At 37.5% G+C, this 17,160-nt stretch overlaps 1 protein-coding gene across 32 annotated transcripts in view; it reads left to right on the forward strand.

Moving 5' to 3' along the window:
- Positions 1–17,160, forward strand: part of nfixb (nuclear factor I/Xb) — a 287,289-nt gene that overhangs the window by 58,515 nt on the left and 211,614 nt on the right.

The raw sequence follows: 17,160 nt of genomic DNA on the forward strand, positions 1-17,160 counted from the left end.
AGCGTATCGAGACCTGCTTGAAGAGGTGGTCTCGGTATGCTTTCAAACAAACCCTGGAGCGGTTTGTTTGTGGTGAGAATATGATCCAAACTAAAACAGACCCAACCGCAAAAAGTACTGCGCATTTTGGACTGATCCAGCTGCCGTAGGCAAAACACTATGCATTATGGGATATGGAGGAAAAATATTAACAGCGCTTTACCAACAGAGAGAGAGAGAGAGAGAGAGAGAGAGAGAGAGAGAGAGAGAGGGAAAAACATTACCTGATTGATTGTTGGTAATATTTCCGCAAGATGACCATGTTGCAGTTTAGCTAAATTAATTCACGACCCCTCCTCCTGAAGTGAAGTGCGATACATTAAAACATTGTTTTCCAGCCGCGGCTGCACTTCATTCTCAAAATGTATAGTTTGTCTAAAGCAGGGATACAATCAGTCAGCGCAGTTGTCCCGTAGTAAAAAGCGACATTTTGTGTCTGCCGGTTTGTTTACTTGCAGGAGTTCATTGGCATTTCCCCACTCATGAATTCTGACCAATCGAAAAGCAGTTTAGGAACTATGTTCAACAACATCTGGCCAATGAGTGATGTGGATTTTGTCAGATGACTGCATTTTGGTTCTTTTCAACTGGTTTGGAATAAAGCCAGCACTGTGGTGTGAAAATGACCTAAAGACGGCAGAAAATGCAACAGTATATCATTTATTGCCCTTGGTCCGGACCAAATGAACTGAACTACAGATGTGAAAGCACCCTTAGGCAGTGCAAAATGGAGAGAGTTGCAATAGTCTTACCGGGAGGTTATATTTCTAGAGATTGTGAGGTGAGGGAGGACTTTGTTTTTAAGAGAGAAGGCCAAGTTGGTAAAACTATTTAAGTATTTTAAAACTTTCAGACACAGCCAATGTTGCAATATTTAAAAATGTATTTGCTTTTGTAAGAAAAAAATGTATTTCTGTGTAAAAAATAGTTATAGTGAATAGTGAAAAAGTTACAATTTAGTTGTAAGCCCAAAGACTTTTAGCAGCGAGTTGTTGACCTCTGATGATATACAGTCATAAACTCTCTCTCATCTCAGATAAGATTATTGAGCCCGAAAAAAAAAAAAATCATTAACCAAAACATACAGTAAATGGGTTCAGGGCAGGACGCCGTGCGCACATTTCATCCCCGAGGCATTTCTCCAGCGTGTGAGAGCAACGCACAGCAAACGTTAACCGATGCTTTTCCTGTGTTGGGGGTTTGAGGGTGTGGAGTTGGAAGCTGCTTTACGCTTTCTTTTCCAGAGTCAGTCTCACCAAATCCAAGATCTGCGTGCACATGTTTGCGAAGTGCATGAAAACAGAACGCAGCAGCAGCAGCAGATCGTAAACAAGCGTGTGTGGAGTGTTACTCGTGGCCACATGGCATGGCGCTCCGTGCTGTTTGGCTAACCCGTCCTGCAAGGAATCGCTGCCTGTTGCTGGAGGGAACAAAGCGCAGCAGCTCTCGTCGCCTGTCTCGCAGTGAGCAGGAAGTTGGCCAAACTCCAGCAGTGGAAAATCTATACACGGTTGCATAATATAGCATATCTTTACCTCGCATGAACCCTGAGGAGGCCCGGCAGCTGTGAGCAAACAGAGCGAGGGAGGGTGTGTGGGTGTGTGTGTGTGTGTGTGTGTGTTTGCGCGGACAGGATTCCTGTGAGCGTCTGATGGCAGTGGTTTCAGGCCACAGGCTGCAAGCCTTTTTTTTCTGACAGGCCCTATGTAGGGTAAAATAAATGCAATGAAAGTCGCCGCCCTGCACCACTATGACATTGCGTGGCTCAAGCCGAACAGTTAATCATCCATCCTGAGTTTTGCAGAAAGATGGCACGACTGAAAACCATATGCCTGCATACCTAGCATGCTAGTTGGGCGGTCATCTTTAGGTTTTTTTTCTACGTTAAAGGGATAGTTCACTTAAATAAAATAGTAGTTTTATAAGTTTCTTTTTGCCATTGAACAAATAAAGGAGATAATTTGAAGAATGTTTGAAACTGGTAGCCAATGACTTCCATTGTAGAAAAACAAATACTATGGAAGTCAATGATTACAGGTTTTACGCTTTCTTTCAAAATAGTAAATGATGACATTTTTAGGTGGCACGGTGGCTCAGTGGTTAGCACTGTCGTCTCGGCCCGGCTGGGCTACTAGTTGGCATTTGTGTGTGTTCTCCTCATGTTGGCGTGGGTTTCCTCCGAGTGCCCTGGTTTCCCCCACAGTCCTCAGCCAATGAGAACAGTGAGGCAGTGGCTCTAGCCACCGGGCCACCCCCCTGTGCACGGCCCTGCATGACTGGATCTTGTAGTTCTTTTGCTGGCAGATTTGTAGTTCTAGCCCATGCAGATCGCTGAAGATCATGACAGTAACTAATAACCTAAACTGTTCTGAAGTTGTAATTCAGGAATGTGTACCTTTTGTAAAGCTGCTTTGAAACAAGAATTATTGTCAGGGTTCATACGGTCGCGGAAAACCTGGAAAAGTCATGGAATTTTAACATGAATTCACTCAAATTTGTAAAAAACGAATAAGTTAACTTTTTTCCTTCATTTTGTCCGAACACAAATTGATTGTGTGGAACCCAGCATTTTTTACAGTGTAGCATTTTATTTCATTTATTTATATACGTATTATTTCATTTATTGCCTTAACTGTGTCCTTCTTGATTATTATTTATCATTTTATCTGGTCCCAAATTTAAATTTTCCTCAGAAAATCCCTAAGGACTGTCTGTTAGTTGCTGTTTTTGATCTAATCGGTCTGTTTTTATTTACATTAGCACCATTTGTAATGCTGATATGCCAAATTTGAACATATTTCAGTAATGCAAAAGTGCATGAAATTGAGCTTGCACAAATAGTTGCTGTGTGTAATTTACACTAAATAGCAAGCAGACTTTATAGAGCGTTGTGCACATTTGTTAATGACCTGCACTGGGACAGATTCATTTAACGTCCCTCTGCATATCGTCTGGAATAGGATATGGACTGAACTCAAGTTAGCTCATGATATCACGTTTGTGGCTCCCTAATGGCGATGGAGTGTGTGTTAGACTAATCATGGCTCTGTGCATCAAACCGGTCAGGTAAAAAAAAAACGCTTTGTTCCCTATCCGACCGTTTCGCTCAAAGATAACCAGATGTCTCGCTGTTTTTATTTCTGTTTTGGTTCATCTCTTTAAGAACAATGTCTTTCTCATATGACCGTACTCTTGTAGTTTAGTGGCATTTTCCCCATTTTGACTTTAATTTTAATAAGAGGTAAGCCTTCAGGGAAGCAGGAGTAACCTCAGCTTACCCGTCCTCCCGGCGGGCCTTGGACGGTTTCAAGAAAAATATAAACCAAATACACAATCGTGCGGCAGCATAATGCAGAATGACATTTACCATGTGCCGTGACTTACACAAACAAAGAGAAGACAGGCCTTCCAAGAAAAGTTCCATATCTCCTGCCTTACATTCGCCTGTGTTTGCTTTCATATGTCAGTTTTTTATTTCCATACTAAAGTTAGAACGGCATTGGCCGAAGCTCCGGCAGTCTTGCAGAAGCCAGGAAGTCATTTGGACCCTTTCGACTCGAGTCCCGTGGCCAAGTGTGCGGTTGAATTAACCCCAAGACGACGTATAAAATGATCCGAGAGCTGCAAACAACAGACATTTTAGGATTTCTAAGGTTATCGTATCCTTGTTTGACCTGAACTCGGAGATTAGGTTATTTAAGCTTGGTGTTTTTTAAATGTACAGCTGAATTTAAACATCTCCTTTATTAAACTTCTATTATAACTTAATCTTCTACAGTACATGCACAGACTATTATTTGCAACCTATTCTGAAAACGTACTTCTATATAGATTTCTGGAGAGCACCAAATACATCCCAGGGGCTATGGTTATTTTTTGTTTTCTCGAATCCACCAGAGGCCGCTGTGTATGCTTTTTGAGATCTCAGATTTCTCTCGCGAGTGCTGTTCACGTCTGCTGTTCTTGTGTAAATCCACCAGAGGCCGCTGTTTATGCTTTTTGAGAACTCAGATTTCTCTCGCGAGTGCTGTTTCGCACTTGCTGTTTCTCGCGTAAATTCACCAGAGACCACTGTCGACTGTTTGTCTGACTAAATGACTGACTGACCTACGCTTCTCCTTCCCTAAACCCAACCCTTTGTATTGATTGACCCGCCTACCCACTTCTCTAAACCCAACCAACAATTTTCAAAAGCAATCCAGAAAGAGAAAAACCCTCATCTGTTTTTTTTTTTTGTTTGTTTGTTTTTACCATGATTTAAGATTTTAACACATTCTCATCCTGTTATTTACTTGTTTTTTACTTTTTGGATTGTTTTTGTCTAACCCACTTTCTGGAACTGTTCATCTCCGGACTTGATCCTTGTCGTTGTGGTCAACTCCTCTCTGAGTCTTAAGTCCACCGCGATACATGGCGAGCTACTGGTCAAACTGGGAACACCGGAAAAGCCGCCTATACAGAGGTAAGCAGTCAGCTGGTATTGCGATTAAAAAGGGCATCATACCGCCTCGTAACCTTCGTTTAAAGTTGAAATGCAGCCATACAAAGCTCTGGCTATATAATTTGCTATCTCCAGAAATGTATATAGGGCTACGTTTTCAGAATGAACCTATCTTGATTACTTGTCACCTGGTGAATTATTATATTCGAGAACATAAATATTTTTTTCATGCAATTTATACCTTAGATGAAAAGGGAATGGATGGGTTTATTTAATTGGGTGATTAAACAAAAATCTTGGATTTTATAGTATCTGCAGTACTTGGCAACACCTTAGTAACCACCCAAAAACTATTTATCAACCACGTAGCAGTGCCCTAGCAAGCATTTAGAACATGCCAGTAACCACTTAGAAACCACCCAGAAAATTGTAGCATCTACTTGCCATCATAGTAACCACCTAGCAACAACTTAAAACATCGAGCATCTACATATTAGCAGCATAGTAACTACCCAGAACACTTTAAAAATAACCCAACATTCTAGCAATCAATTCTATAATGAACTCAGCCACACACACAACACTTTAGCAACCTCTTAGCAAAGCTATTACTACACTTTATATCACTAGCAAAGACCTAGAGGATTCTAGCATCAACCTAGTAATGTCACAACAACCACCTAGCAACTCCCTACCAACCCTTTGGAACATAAAACACTAAAACATTCTATAAAATTCATAGCAGTGCTATAGTGGCCACCTAGCAACCATTTAGAACATGTTAGAATACATCAAACATCTTAACATTTCCATTGTAACTACACAGAAACAATTAGTTACATCCTAGCAACCATTTAGAACATTAACTACCAAAAGCATTCTATAAGCTTCAATGCCATTACAACCTCCCACAAGTCATAAGCCTAGCAGCAGCATAACCATGCAGAACACTTTAACAGACTTTTAGCAACACCCTAGTAACTACATAGAACACTTTAGCAACCACTAAGTTACATCCTAGCAACTAGTTAGAATATCAAACACCAAGAACATTCCATAAACTTCTTAGCAGTGCTAAAGTAGCTCCCTAGCAACCATTTAGAACACCTAAAACATCCAAACAATTCCATAGCAACAAAACAGAACCGCTAAGTTAAACCCTAGCAACCATTTAGAACATCAACCACCAAGAGCATTCTAAAAACGTCCTATCAGTGCTATAGTAGCCACCTAGCAACCATGTAGAGCATATTAGGACATCTAAAACATCCGAACAGTTCCATAGTAACTACACAGAACCACTTAGTTACACCCTAGAAACTAGTTAGAGCATCAAACACCAAAACCAGTCAATAAATTTCCTAGCAGTGCTGTAGTATCCATCTAGCAATCATTTTGAACATATTAGAACACATCAAACATCTTAACAGTTCCATAGTAACTGCACAGAACCACTTAGTTACACCCTAGCAACCATTTAGATCATCAACCACCAAGATCATTCTATAAACGTCCTAGCAGTCCTAAAGAAGCCACCTAGCAACCATGTAAAACATATTAGAACACCCAAAACATCCTAACAATTCCATAGGAACTTCACAGAACCCCTTAGTTACACCTTAGCAACTAGTTAGAGCATCCAACATCAATAACATTCAATACATTTCTTAGCAGTGCTATAGTAGCCACCTAGCAACCATTTTGAAGATGTTAGAACACATCAAACATCTTAACAATTCCATAGTAACTACACAGAAACAATAAGTTACACCCTAGCAACTATTGTTGTTATTGTTAACTGTTTAACCAATGCAACCACTCACAACACATTAGCCTAGCGACATCATAACCATGCAACCCCCTAGTAACCATCCAGAACATGCCATAGCAACCACAAAAAATGCCTTAGCAACTGTATAATACTCTAGCATCATGCATTGTACAGAAAGCATTCAAAAGCAGACACTTTCTCCATGTCTTCCGTGAGCTGTATATGTTTGGGCGGTGCTCTCCTCCACCCAGCTGCAGACAGCCTGACGTAGCTCTGATAAATACATGTGGAATAGGAGCCATATGTGAAAGCGGAGGAACGCTCACGGTCCAGAAAACAGGCCGCTTCCACAGAGCCAGTTGGAAACCGCAAGTGAGTGATCAAGTGCACGCTCGAAAAAACCCAAGCTCATTTCAACCCAAAGTCCTGTGTAAAGAATCTCCACTGCCGTGTGTCAACATTTCATATGTGCAACTAAAACCCCGATCAAATCAGACATCTTTAGTTTATCTGTTTTCTCACTAATGAGACGCAGCCTATACTGTAGCTTGGGTTACAACACAGGTTTAGTTGGTTTAGTTGCTAACAGAAATTTGGAAATAAGTCATAATTCATCGGCTAGTGTTTGAAGATCTTCCTCATCTTAGATCTCAGTGAGAAGAGAGGCACAACAGTAATAACGGCCACACAAACGAGATGCCTTCAGCCTTAAACTACGTTTGTTGTGAGAATGGCATGTCGCTGGTACAATCCATCCACTGTAAAAACAATGGTCTGGTTGTGCTCCGTAACCCAATTACGCCCCTCTAGAGCGAAAGAGAGGGAGGGAGACTGTGTTACCATGGGTTGATCCATGGCTTTATTCATCTCACTCTTGTCGATCTTGACCACCAAACTTGAGGTTAAATTTACATTGATGTTGATATCATGAGAAGAGTATTAGCATAAGATTGATATCATAAAAAAATATTAGTTTTTACATTTCCTGTAACTAATATTCATTGATTTAATAATTCTCATTATAAACATTGTTTTTATTTAGTAAATATTATTTAAATATCTACCTGCATAATGGTTTTCGTTATTTATACATACAATCTTCTCTTCTTCTTCTTTGGCCTTAGTCCTGTATGGTTGTGTGTCAGCTCTTTGGAACACACCATTTTTAAACTTGTCCATATGATTACAACTTTGGGCCTGTCAGCCTCATAAACTCATACACTACGGACAATTTAGCCTACCCAATTCACCTGCAGCATGTCTTTGGACTGGGAGAAAACCGGAGCACCCGGAGGAAACCCACGAGAACGCAGGGAGAACATGCAAACTCCTCACAGAAATGCCAACTGAGCCTAGGTTCGAACCAGAGACCTTCTTGCTATGAGGCGACAGCACTACCTACTGCACCACTGCCTCGCCCTATTTATACATACAATAATGTTATATATTTATTAAAACAACATTTTAGTCACCAAAAATATTTTGAAATTGAAATTTAATACAATTAAACTCTAGCGAAATATTGCAAAAACAATTACAACCCACAATTTCAACTACTTTTAAAAAAAAATTTTCTCTTGATTTTTCCTCTTTTTTTAAAATTTGTATTTAATATTTTTCTATAACATATGAATTTGGGTGTGCTAGTTCTTGGACCGTTATCATAAGTTATTTTGTTAGATAAGCTCCAGATTTGGCTTCAGTACTGACTAATCTAATGTATATGCACAATATAATATTGTATTAAAAAATGAATTTAAGAGAGAGAGATTTGTGAGGGGTGTACTTATGTATGCTGAGCGCTGTATTAGGCTTGGGCGGGAACAATTTTCTTCCTCTCTGTTTTACCGTGCATAATAAGAAAATTATGACGTAAGGCTCAGACAGCTTCACCAAATTGTTGGTTTGTGTCTAAACCATTCAGAAACTGAATACTGTATATGCAACCTTAGGTCTGAGGTATTTCCATCTCTCGTGGTCACCTTCTGGATGCACAATTTGCAAATTGCCTCATTCATATTTACCGCCTCTTCTTCCTCGTTCGGTTGAAAACAGAAATGCTGCCAAACTGCAGAAGTTCTGTTCTTTTTCGAGACCAAGTCACTTGGTGCACATCTCGCCATCTTTCCCCACCTCTTTCTTTTTTTCTCTTCTTGTTACGTGTTTAAGTTTTTCGGTTGGATGAGACGTAACATTAAGTGAGTTTCTACTGGTGCTGGGTGAAAATAAGAGAAATCACAACAAATAGATATGTGAAACAAAAATAACAATTTATTAAACGATGGGGTGACGAGGTGGGGAGTGCTCTCGCCTGACAGCAAGAAGGTCGCTGGTTCAAGCTTCGGCTGGGTCAGTTGCCATTTCTGTGTGGAGTTCTCCCCCTGTTCGCATTGGTTTCCTCCGGGTGCTCCGGTTTACCCAAGTCCAAAGACATGCTGTACAGGTGAATTGGGTAGGCTAAATTGTGTCATGGTGTTTCCCAGTGATGGGTTGCAGCTGGAAAGGCATCCACTGCGTGAAACATATGCTGGATAAGTTGGCGGTTCATTCCACTGTGGAGCTGAAAAGAAAAATGAATGAATAAACACAGATATTAAACAATGAATATAGGAATTTAGAATGTAATTTAAATGACCGAATCAAACAAAAAACAGCAGTGTTGCCAAAGCAAAGAAATATTGATAACAAAACAATCTAACTAAACCCCAACCCACTAATTTTGTTAACCAAAGAAAAATGTTGAAACAAAACCGTAATCTATAGCATTTGTGGCGCTTAACTAAACTATTTAACTGTTCAAAACATAAAGGTGTGGCAACTCCTCCATAAACTAACCAAACTAAAATCTAATTCTCATAAAGATCGTATGATTTCCTAATAATCAGGTAAATTGTGCTGCACAAACTTATCTTAACAATACAGCACTGAAACGAGAAACAAACTAAACAACAACAAAAATAATACAAAAACGGATGAACAGGCTGGTTGACAAGTGCAGAGTTTAGTGGTGAGCCAGGTGCTTTTCTCGATCAGCCTTTTAAACGTGGCGGACATGCTCCTCATTGCTGTGCCATGTGACATCATAATGATTATTGATGCCCATTTTGACCAATGGTTGCACACCCGGCCATGACAGAATACGGGAACGAGAAAAGCAAAACGGAAAACGAACACAAAACACGACAAAATGTACATGAAACGTAACACTCCTCCACACTGTCCCTTGATGTCAACCACGCATACCTATTTAGGCATTAAATAAATTATATATAATATTTAATCCTTGTCAGTGTTTTTATGATGGTATTAAATAACTATTATATTATTGTTATTATTATTTAATACACAGATTTACGTTTTACTGTTTGAGATTATTTATTTAAACATATCTATTTGTAATGTGTTGTTGATATTGGTGGTTAATATTTCATTCATTTATTTTTCATGAATATTGCCTGTAATTGTTTGTTTATAATTATATAATTATTTACTACATGTAATTATTATAAACCTGATATATTATTTATTCATACATTATTATTATTAATATAGGAAGAGTTGTGAATGTGATTAGTAATCGCTCCTTCTTTTAGGCTATGTCCATTTTTAAGAATAAAATGAAGCATTTTTCTCTTGAGAATTAATGATTACGGTAAAATATAAAGTCGTTTTTATCTTCAATATGAATCTTTACTGCTTGATTTTGTCTTGAATAAAATGTGGTTGTATTATTCTATCATTGAGTCCTCCCAACCAGTAATTTAATATTATATTAGATTAAAAAACAAATGGCTAAATGAAAATAAAATGATAATCACATAATATTGGACTTGTTTTAGATATAATTGATCAATGATGATGCTTAATTTGCAAATAGAGGCCAATAATTATTTCATTTAAAGTCGTAATCTTTACTATTTTCATCATCTCATATTCATCATTACATCATCATCATCAGATTTTTTTTTACAAATGATCCAAGTGAGCTATACTGCATACTTCAGCATAAAACAGTGGAATGCAAAGCAGGTCACGACCTTTGAATTGTGGTCAGATTGAATCCGCCTGTGCTTGTTTTCTTTTATCCGACCTTCCAGTGCTTTCTGATTTAATGCATGAGATTAGCATTGTGAGTTCTCACGTTTGCCGGTTCCTTTGTTTTGTTTACCTCCCACCGCTGTCTGTCGTCGGCCCGCTGCTTTCCTGGAGAGGTCGACCCGCTGGATCTTTATTAATTCAACAGGAGGAAGTTTCAGCAGGAAACGGGGAAAGGGATGTGGCCAGTCATATTTACCGTTAGGAAGAGAGTGTTTAAGTTGAATCGCTCGGCTGAAATCTCGCACTCCGCTCCAACCCTTACATTTTACACTTTCTCTTTCAGTATCAGACTGTTCTAGATAGATAGATAGATAGATAGATAGATAGATAGATAGATAGATAGATAGATAGATAGATAGATAGATAGATAGATAGATAGATAGATAGATAGATAGATAGATAATACAGTGGGTTTTGCCTGTATAAAGGTGGATGCAGAGGAAGTGTAGTAATCTTTATTTAGAACTTTCATCTTTCATCTGTACTTTTATCCTTCCCACACATATCAAGGGTCTGTTTTGTCTTTGAAGTTCTCTTAATAATGTCTAAAATGTTTCATGCACAAAATATTTAAATAAAAAATTATTTTAAACACCAATTTTACCATGATTAACTGGCTGAGGTTTTGTGCCATACATTTAGTGCAGGACCAAACTTGATGTTTCAAAAGGTTTTTCATGACACTGTCACTTTAAAGCTCCAGTTTTTATATATGTGTGTGTGTGTGTATGATGTATACTTTATATATAAATATAAAGATATTTCCCCGATTCTTACATTATGGAAGGAAAATATGGTTCAGACTTTTTAGTGTCAAAATAGTTGTTGACTTTTGCAGCTTAATATATATTTTAAAATGTATTAGCCATTTATCAGTAATTGTAACTCATAACCAAACATTTTACTATTAAAAACATTACGTTAATAATAAAAAGATAAAATGTGAATAATAAATGACAAAAAGAAAACCTATAGAAAAGTTATGTGAAAATTGCCTTCAGAACAAACATAAATAAAATGTGAAGTATTAAAATGACTAGAGGTTAAGATACAAATTCATCTACAAAATAGAAAAAAAATTCAAAAAATTGTACAGAATGTTTTGCAGAAATAGAAAATTTACTTAAAATGCAACAAAAAATGACAACTAAATTTTAATTTAGATTTTAATGCATTCAGCTATGCTAAAACAGCAGGCTTAGCCGATGGTGCCATTTGGGGGTAGGAATATGTTTATTTAACCAATGACACAGAAGTGTTCAGGGAAACCTGTTTGGAAATCAACACTTTTTTTGCAATTCCGTTTGAGAGTGTTTGCAATGCAGAATGTTTTGGTTATTTATTCCAACATGGTTCATTCAATGGTGCCATTTGGGGGCGGGACTATCTGTTTATTTAACCAATGGCACAAAAGCCGTGTGTTCAGGGAAACCTGTTTGAAAATCAAAATTATTTTGCAATTCAATTCGAGATCGTTTGCCATGCAGAATGTTTTTTTTTTTTTTTTTTTTTTTCTTTTGCATGGTTTTGTTTAATGTTGCCATTTGGGGCGGGACTATCTGTTTATTTAACCAATGGTACATAAGCCGAGTCTTCAGTGACACCTGTTTGGTAATCAAAATTATTTTGCAATTCAGTTCTAGATCATTTGCATTGCAGATTGTTTTGGTTATTTTTTTTTACATGGTTTTGTTCAATGGTGCCATTTGGGGCGGGACTATCTGTTTATTTAACCAATGACACATAAGCCGAGTGTTCAGGGAAACCTCTTTGGAAATCAACGTTTTTTTGTTTATTTTTATTTTTTTGCAATTCCATTCAAGAGCATTTGCAATGCAGAATGTTTTTGGTTATTTTTTTCTGCATGGTTTCCTTTAATAGTGCCATTTGGGGGAGGGACTACCTGTTTATTTAACCAATGGAACAGAAGCAGAGTGTTCAGGGAAACCTGTTTGGAAGTCAACCATTTTTCTTTTTTGCAATTCCATTCATGAGTGTTTGTAATGCAGATTGTTTTGGCATTTTTTTTCCAACACGGATTCTGGATTCAGATTCATAAATAGCAAATGTTTAAAAGCGCAAAAATCAGCGGCATCGGTGCCCAGACATAGAAGGTGTTAAACAGAGACTGCTTAAAATGACAGACAGAGTGGCACAGACCTAGCAGAAAGGAGACAGTAGGGGTTGTGATTTGGGGATGGCAGTAAAGCATTTGCATAAAGGGCAGGGCAAAGTGCCCGGCAGTGGAAAGGGTTGGCAGCACGCCTCGCAGACTGGCAGAGGGGCGTCTGAAGAGAGAAAAATAGTAGAGAGAGAAAGAGCGAGCAGGGGAGGGGGATTTAGTCAATAGTGCATCCCTTGTTCTGCAAGAGGAGGGCCCGGTTTGTTGGCAGCGGTGATGGGGAATCTCTTGTTTGTGTGCTAGATTGCCCCTTTATTTCTTTGATTGCAGAGCGTTCAACACTCGGCAACTGTAGTGCCTGTGTGAATCTGCGTGTGTGTGTGTGTTTGCAAGGGCATCTGTTCCTGTTTCAGAGGCCCGCATCACGCTCCTAAACTGTGTCAGGGTGTGCTTTAAGTTTTTCAGCCACTCTCAGTTCAATTCAAGTCGCTGGGAATCAATTTATCGACGTCTTCAGCCCTAATACGTGCCGCTAAAGCTATTAAAAACGGGTCTCTGGGTAATCTCCTTCATTTTGGGTTCTTCATGGGCACTGCTTTGGCACGCCGGCTACTCCATTTGCATGCAACGTCTCTCTGCCAACCAATCAGAGGGTTTTAATCAAAGCAGAGACCCGTGCCTTCGGCTCGACTCGCTCCGAGCTGCGAAGCCGGCGCAGCTGGATGATGTCATAGATCCGGCCTTCAAGGTGACGGTCAGCTTCGCAGTGCTGGAGGCATTTCATGTGCCACGGGACGCTTTCACTTCTGCATGCAGCTATTAGAGTTAAAATAGGAATACACTTAAGTACGAAAAAAGTTTTAATGCTTCAAAGACTTAAAAAAAATATATATATATATATATATATATATATATATATGAAATATTATTACAATTTTTCTATGTTAACATTTTTCTATGTTCGTGTTTTAAAAAGGTGTCATTCAGTTACAGGATACATAGTTGATTTTAGCATCATTATTTCTTGTCTTTATTTTGTTTAAGGTATTTTTTTATTTGTTTTTCACGTCATACAGAGCAAACAAAAAAACTAAGCACTTTTTCCTAGAACAACAGATCTAGGAACAATCTATAATGAAATGTCCATAGAGAAAATAAAAGATGAAAACATGACATGAAAATATGACATTAGTTGCTTTTTTCCTCATGTTGTGTGCATCCATTTTCATCACAACAGTTAAAAAAGGTTGCCAGACCTTATAAAATGTCAGACCCTCTGATAGTATGCCTTATTTTCTCCAGCTTAAGATGAGGCATGACTTCTCTTATCTAATGATTATGTGTTAGTGGAATAGGGTCTTTCCATTTAAACAATATCTAGCTAGAAGAGAACCTAAGGCTAACATGTTAATTTGTCTTATGCCGAGAGGAGCGTTCTCAGGGGCCACCCTGCACGATGTGAGGAATGGTGATGGCTCCAATACCACCCCAAATGCCTCAGAAAAGGTCTCAAAAAACTAATCCAGTACATGTAAAGTTTTGGACATGTCCAGAACATGTGCAGCAGAGTAGCAGGAGCCTGCCCTTATTTCTTGTCTTTGATGAAACATGATACTTTAGAAATCTTTTGAATAAGATTATCAGTGGTTGCTGCTTCATATTTTGGTGGAAATTATCAATTTTGTCAGGATTCTGTGTTTGTTTGTTTACTGGATGGTTTAATGTTTAATCGAAACATAACTGTACTATTTGTTAAAGTCTTTACTCTCACAGTAGCTAAAGGTACCAGCAAAAACCAAAAAGAAGTTTTCTCATTCTTTTTAAAGAATTTTTTGGTTGCCCAAAATGCCTTTTTAGTGAAAAGTTATTTAAAAAATAAGGAACATTTTTCATAATGTAAAGAATACTTTCCACTGTAAATCACATTGTGTGTGACTCGTCGTCACAGAAAGGCTTGAATTAACTCCACAACAAATACATCAAATAATCATTGGGAAAGTTCTTACAGTAGTATTTCTCACAAACGTTACGTGAGATCTGCTTCCTTCATGTCTGTCTGCTATCTGACACAGCCGGGGCTGAATTGAGGCACATTCTGACAGGCACTTGTTAACTGTGTGGAAGAATTAGTATTAAGGGCACAAGCCAAAAAGATAGCTACATGACTGTTCAGAGCAGAAAATACAATATTCTGAAAGGCATAATAAATGATCTGATGGGTGTTTTGAGCTGAAACTTTACAGACACATTCTGGAGACACAGAAGACTCATCTTTAATCTTGAAAATGGGGAAAAATAGGTGCCCTTTAAAGTGTTCGGTTACATACTGTATGACCACACTCAAAAAAAAGAACAGGATTTCCATGCAGTAGATTTGTTTAGCACCAACTAAAAAGCTATTTACACAGTTTAATGCAATTAATTTGGTCCAACATGATTTTATCAAATAAAAGTATAAATATATTTTTATTTTTATTTAACTTTAAATCAAAGGTCTGATAATATCATTTATATCAAGTCTCTTAGTGTATATGAAGTTATCCTAAATTAACTAAGAGCCGTTTTTAAGTATATTTCATGAGCTACATACACTCAAAATATATATGTTTTTGTTGTTTGTTCAAACTATTATTTAAAATGAGTTAAAACAATTAAATTGTCCTGACAAAATCTCAACAATTGTGTTGTTTCATGTTCAATCTACTTAAATCTGTTAAAACTAATAAGAGACCCTAATTCCTTCATGTTGTCGTAACACAAATCGATTCTGTGGAACCCAGCATTTTTTACAGTTGATTGAGACTGATCTTAGAACTAATTTTAGGACAGTCATTGCTTACTGAGCAAAGCAACAAACTTCATTTTTGCTAAGTATGCTGCCATTGTTTACAAATTTAAGTGGACTGAACATAAAACCAATAAATTGGCCAAAGAAATTACTAGTGTTGTTTTAGCTAATTTTGAACAAGCAGCAGTAATCATTTTTTGAGTGCAATATAATTTATCCTTGAATAAAAGTATTTAACAGTCAACTTTGTCAAATGAATTGAGTGTAGGTAACTCAAAATTGACTGAAAGTTAATTCTACTCATTTGAAAAGAGTTTTGAACTCAGTGTTGAAGGTAATGAGGTAATTAAATAGCTCATGACTTCAACTTAAATGGAGTAAGTTCACAGTACTCATATAGATTAGTTATTTTTTTTATCTAAAATGGTTTGTATAGCAATCGGTTTCCTCAAGCGGTTTGAGTTGCCTTTACCTATTGGGTTTTACAGTACTCAGTTGGTTTGAGTTCTTTTCATTTATTGGGTTTTACTGTGCTCAAATTGCTTCGTTTACGCAAATGGATTAAGTTCACAGTACTCAACAGGATTAGTTTTTGAACTTATATGGTTTGTTTGCAATCGGTTTCCTCACGGTTTGATTTACCTTAAGTTTTGGGTTTTACATTGTAGAAATAATGAGTTTGTAACTTAATTGAGTTTGTTTTTCACAATCTTTGCACATTCATTTACATATTAAGACTATATTTGATATCTTTAAGCATAAAAGACATCAAATAAAGTCTTATTACTTTCAGTTAAATCAGCTAACCTGTCTAATAAATGAATATGCAAAGATTGCAAAAAAAATTACTTTTCCCCCCACATGTTCCAGGTTAAACAAAGTGAGAACAGAACTATACTTTTTTTCTTTAAAATGCACTTCAGAGAGGGAGACGCCTGGGCCCGGTTATCAAAAGCAGAGATATGCAGGACTAATGATGTTTCCAAAGGTTTGCTGTGTTCTCTGTCACGCTCTGTGCGCAGCGCTAAGCCTCAGTTTGATTCTCAACACACATGAAATCAGTGCTGCAGCAGTCGTGTGCATCGGCTCATGCAGATAACTCTGAGCTATGTTGAAATCAGACACAACTTAAGTAGACTCCAGATTTCAGATAATGCTGCTCAGTGACAATGCCACTGCACAATCAAAAAATTGTGGCCACCAGAGATTCATTGTTTTCTCATTTATTATCACAATTCATGGTGGCGCAGTGGGTAGCACGATTGCCTCACAGCAACTCTCTGGATAGAGCTTCAGCTGGGTCAGTTGCCATTTCTGGGTGGAGTTTGCATGTTCTCCTTATGTTGGCATGAGTTTCCTCCGGGTGCTCTGGTTTCCCCAACAGTCCAAACACATACGCTATAGGTAAATTGGTTAAGCTAAATTGTCCACTGTGTATGTGTGAATGGGATTGTATGGGTGTTTCCTAGTGATGGGTTGCAGATGGAAGGGCATTCGCTGCAAAACATATGCTGAATAAGTTGCCGATTCATTCCGATGTGGATTAATAATGGGATTAAGCCAAAAAGAAAATGAATTAATGAAAAATATTATGATAATTTTAAAAAGAAACTAAATGTTATAACATTTTTTCCACAGTTAATTTTTTTTAAATATATGTAAAACAAATTATATTTTACAAAACATTACAAACATGTTTTTTTTTTGCAACTAAGAATTTTTTTTTCATTACAGTGGTTGCAATTTTTATTTATTTATTTATTAACTTTTTTTAGCAATCTAGATACATTTTTACTAAAAATTACTATTTACGTAATTTGTTATTTATACTTTTAATACCCATTGCAAAATTTTTTTTTCAATAAAAACACACACTGATTACAAAAACTTGCAACTAAGAA

The sequence above is a fragment of the Danio rerio genome, chromosome 3 (assembly GCF_049306965.1).
Source record: "Danio rerio strain Tuebingen ecotype United States chromosome 3, GRCz12tu, whole genome shotgun sequence".
Lineage (NCBI taxonomy): Eukaryota > Metazoa > Chordata > Actinopteri > Cypriniformes > Danionidae > Danio > Danio rerio.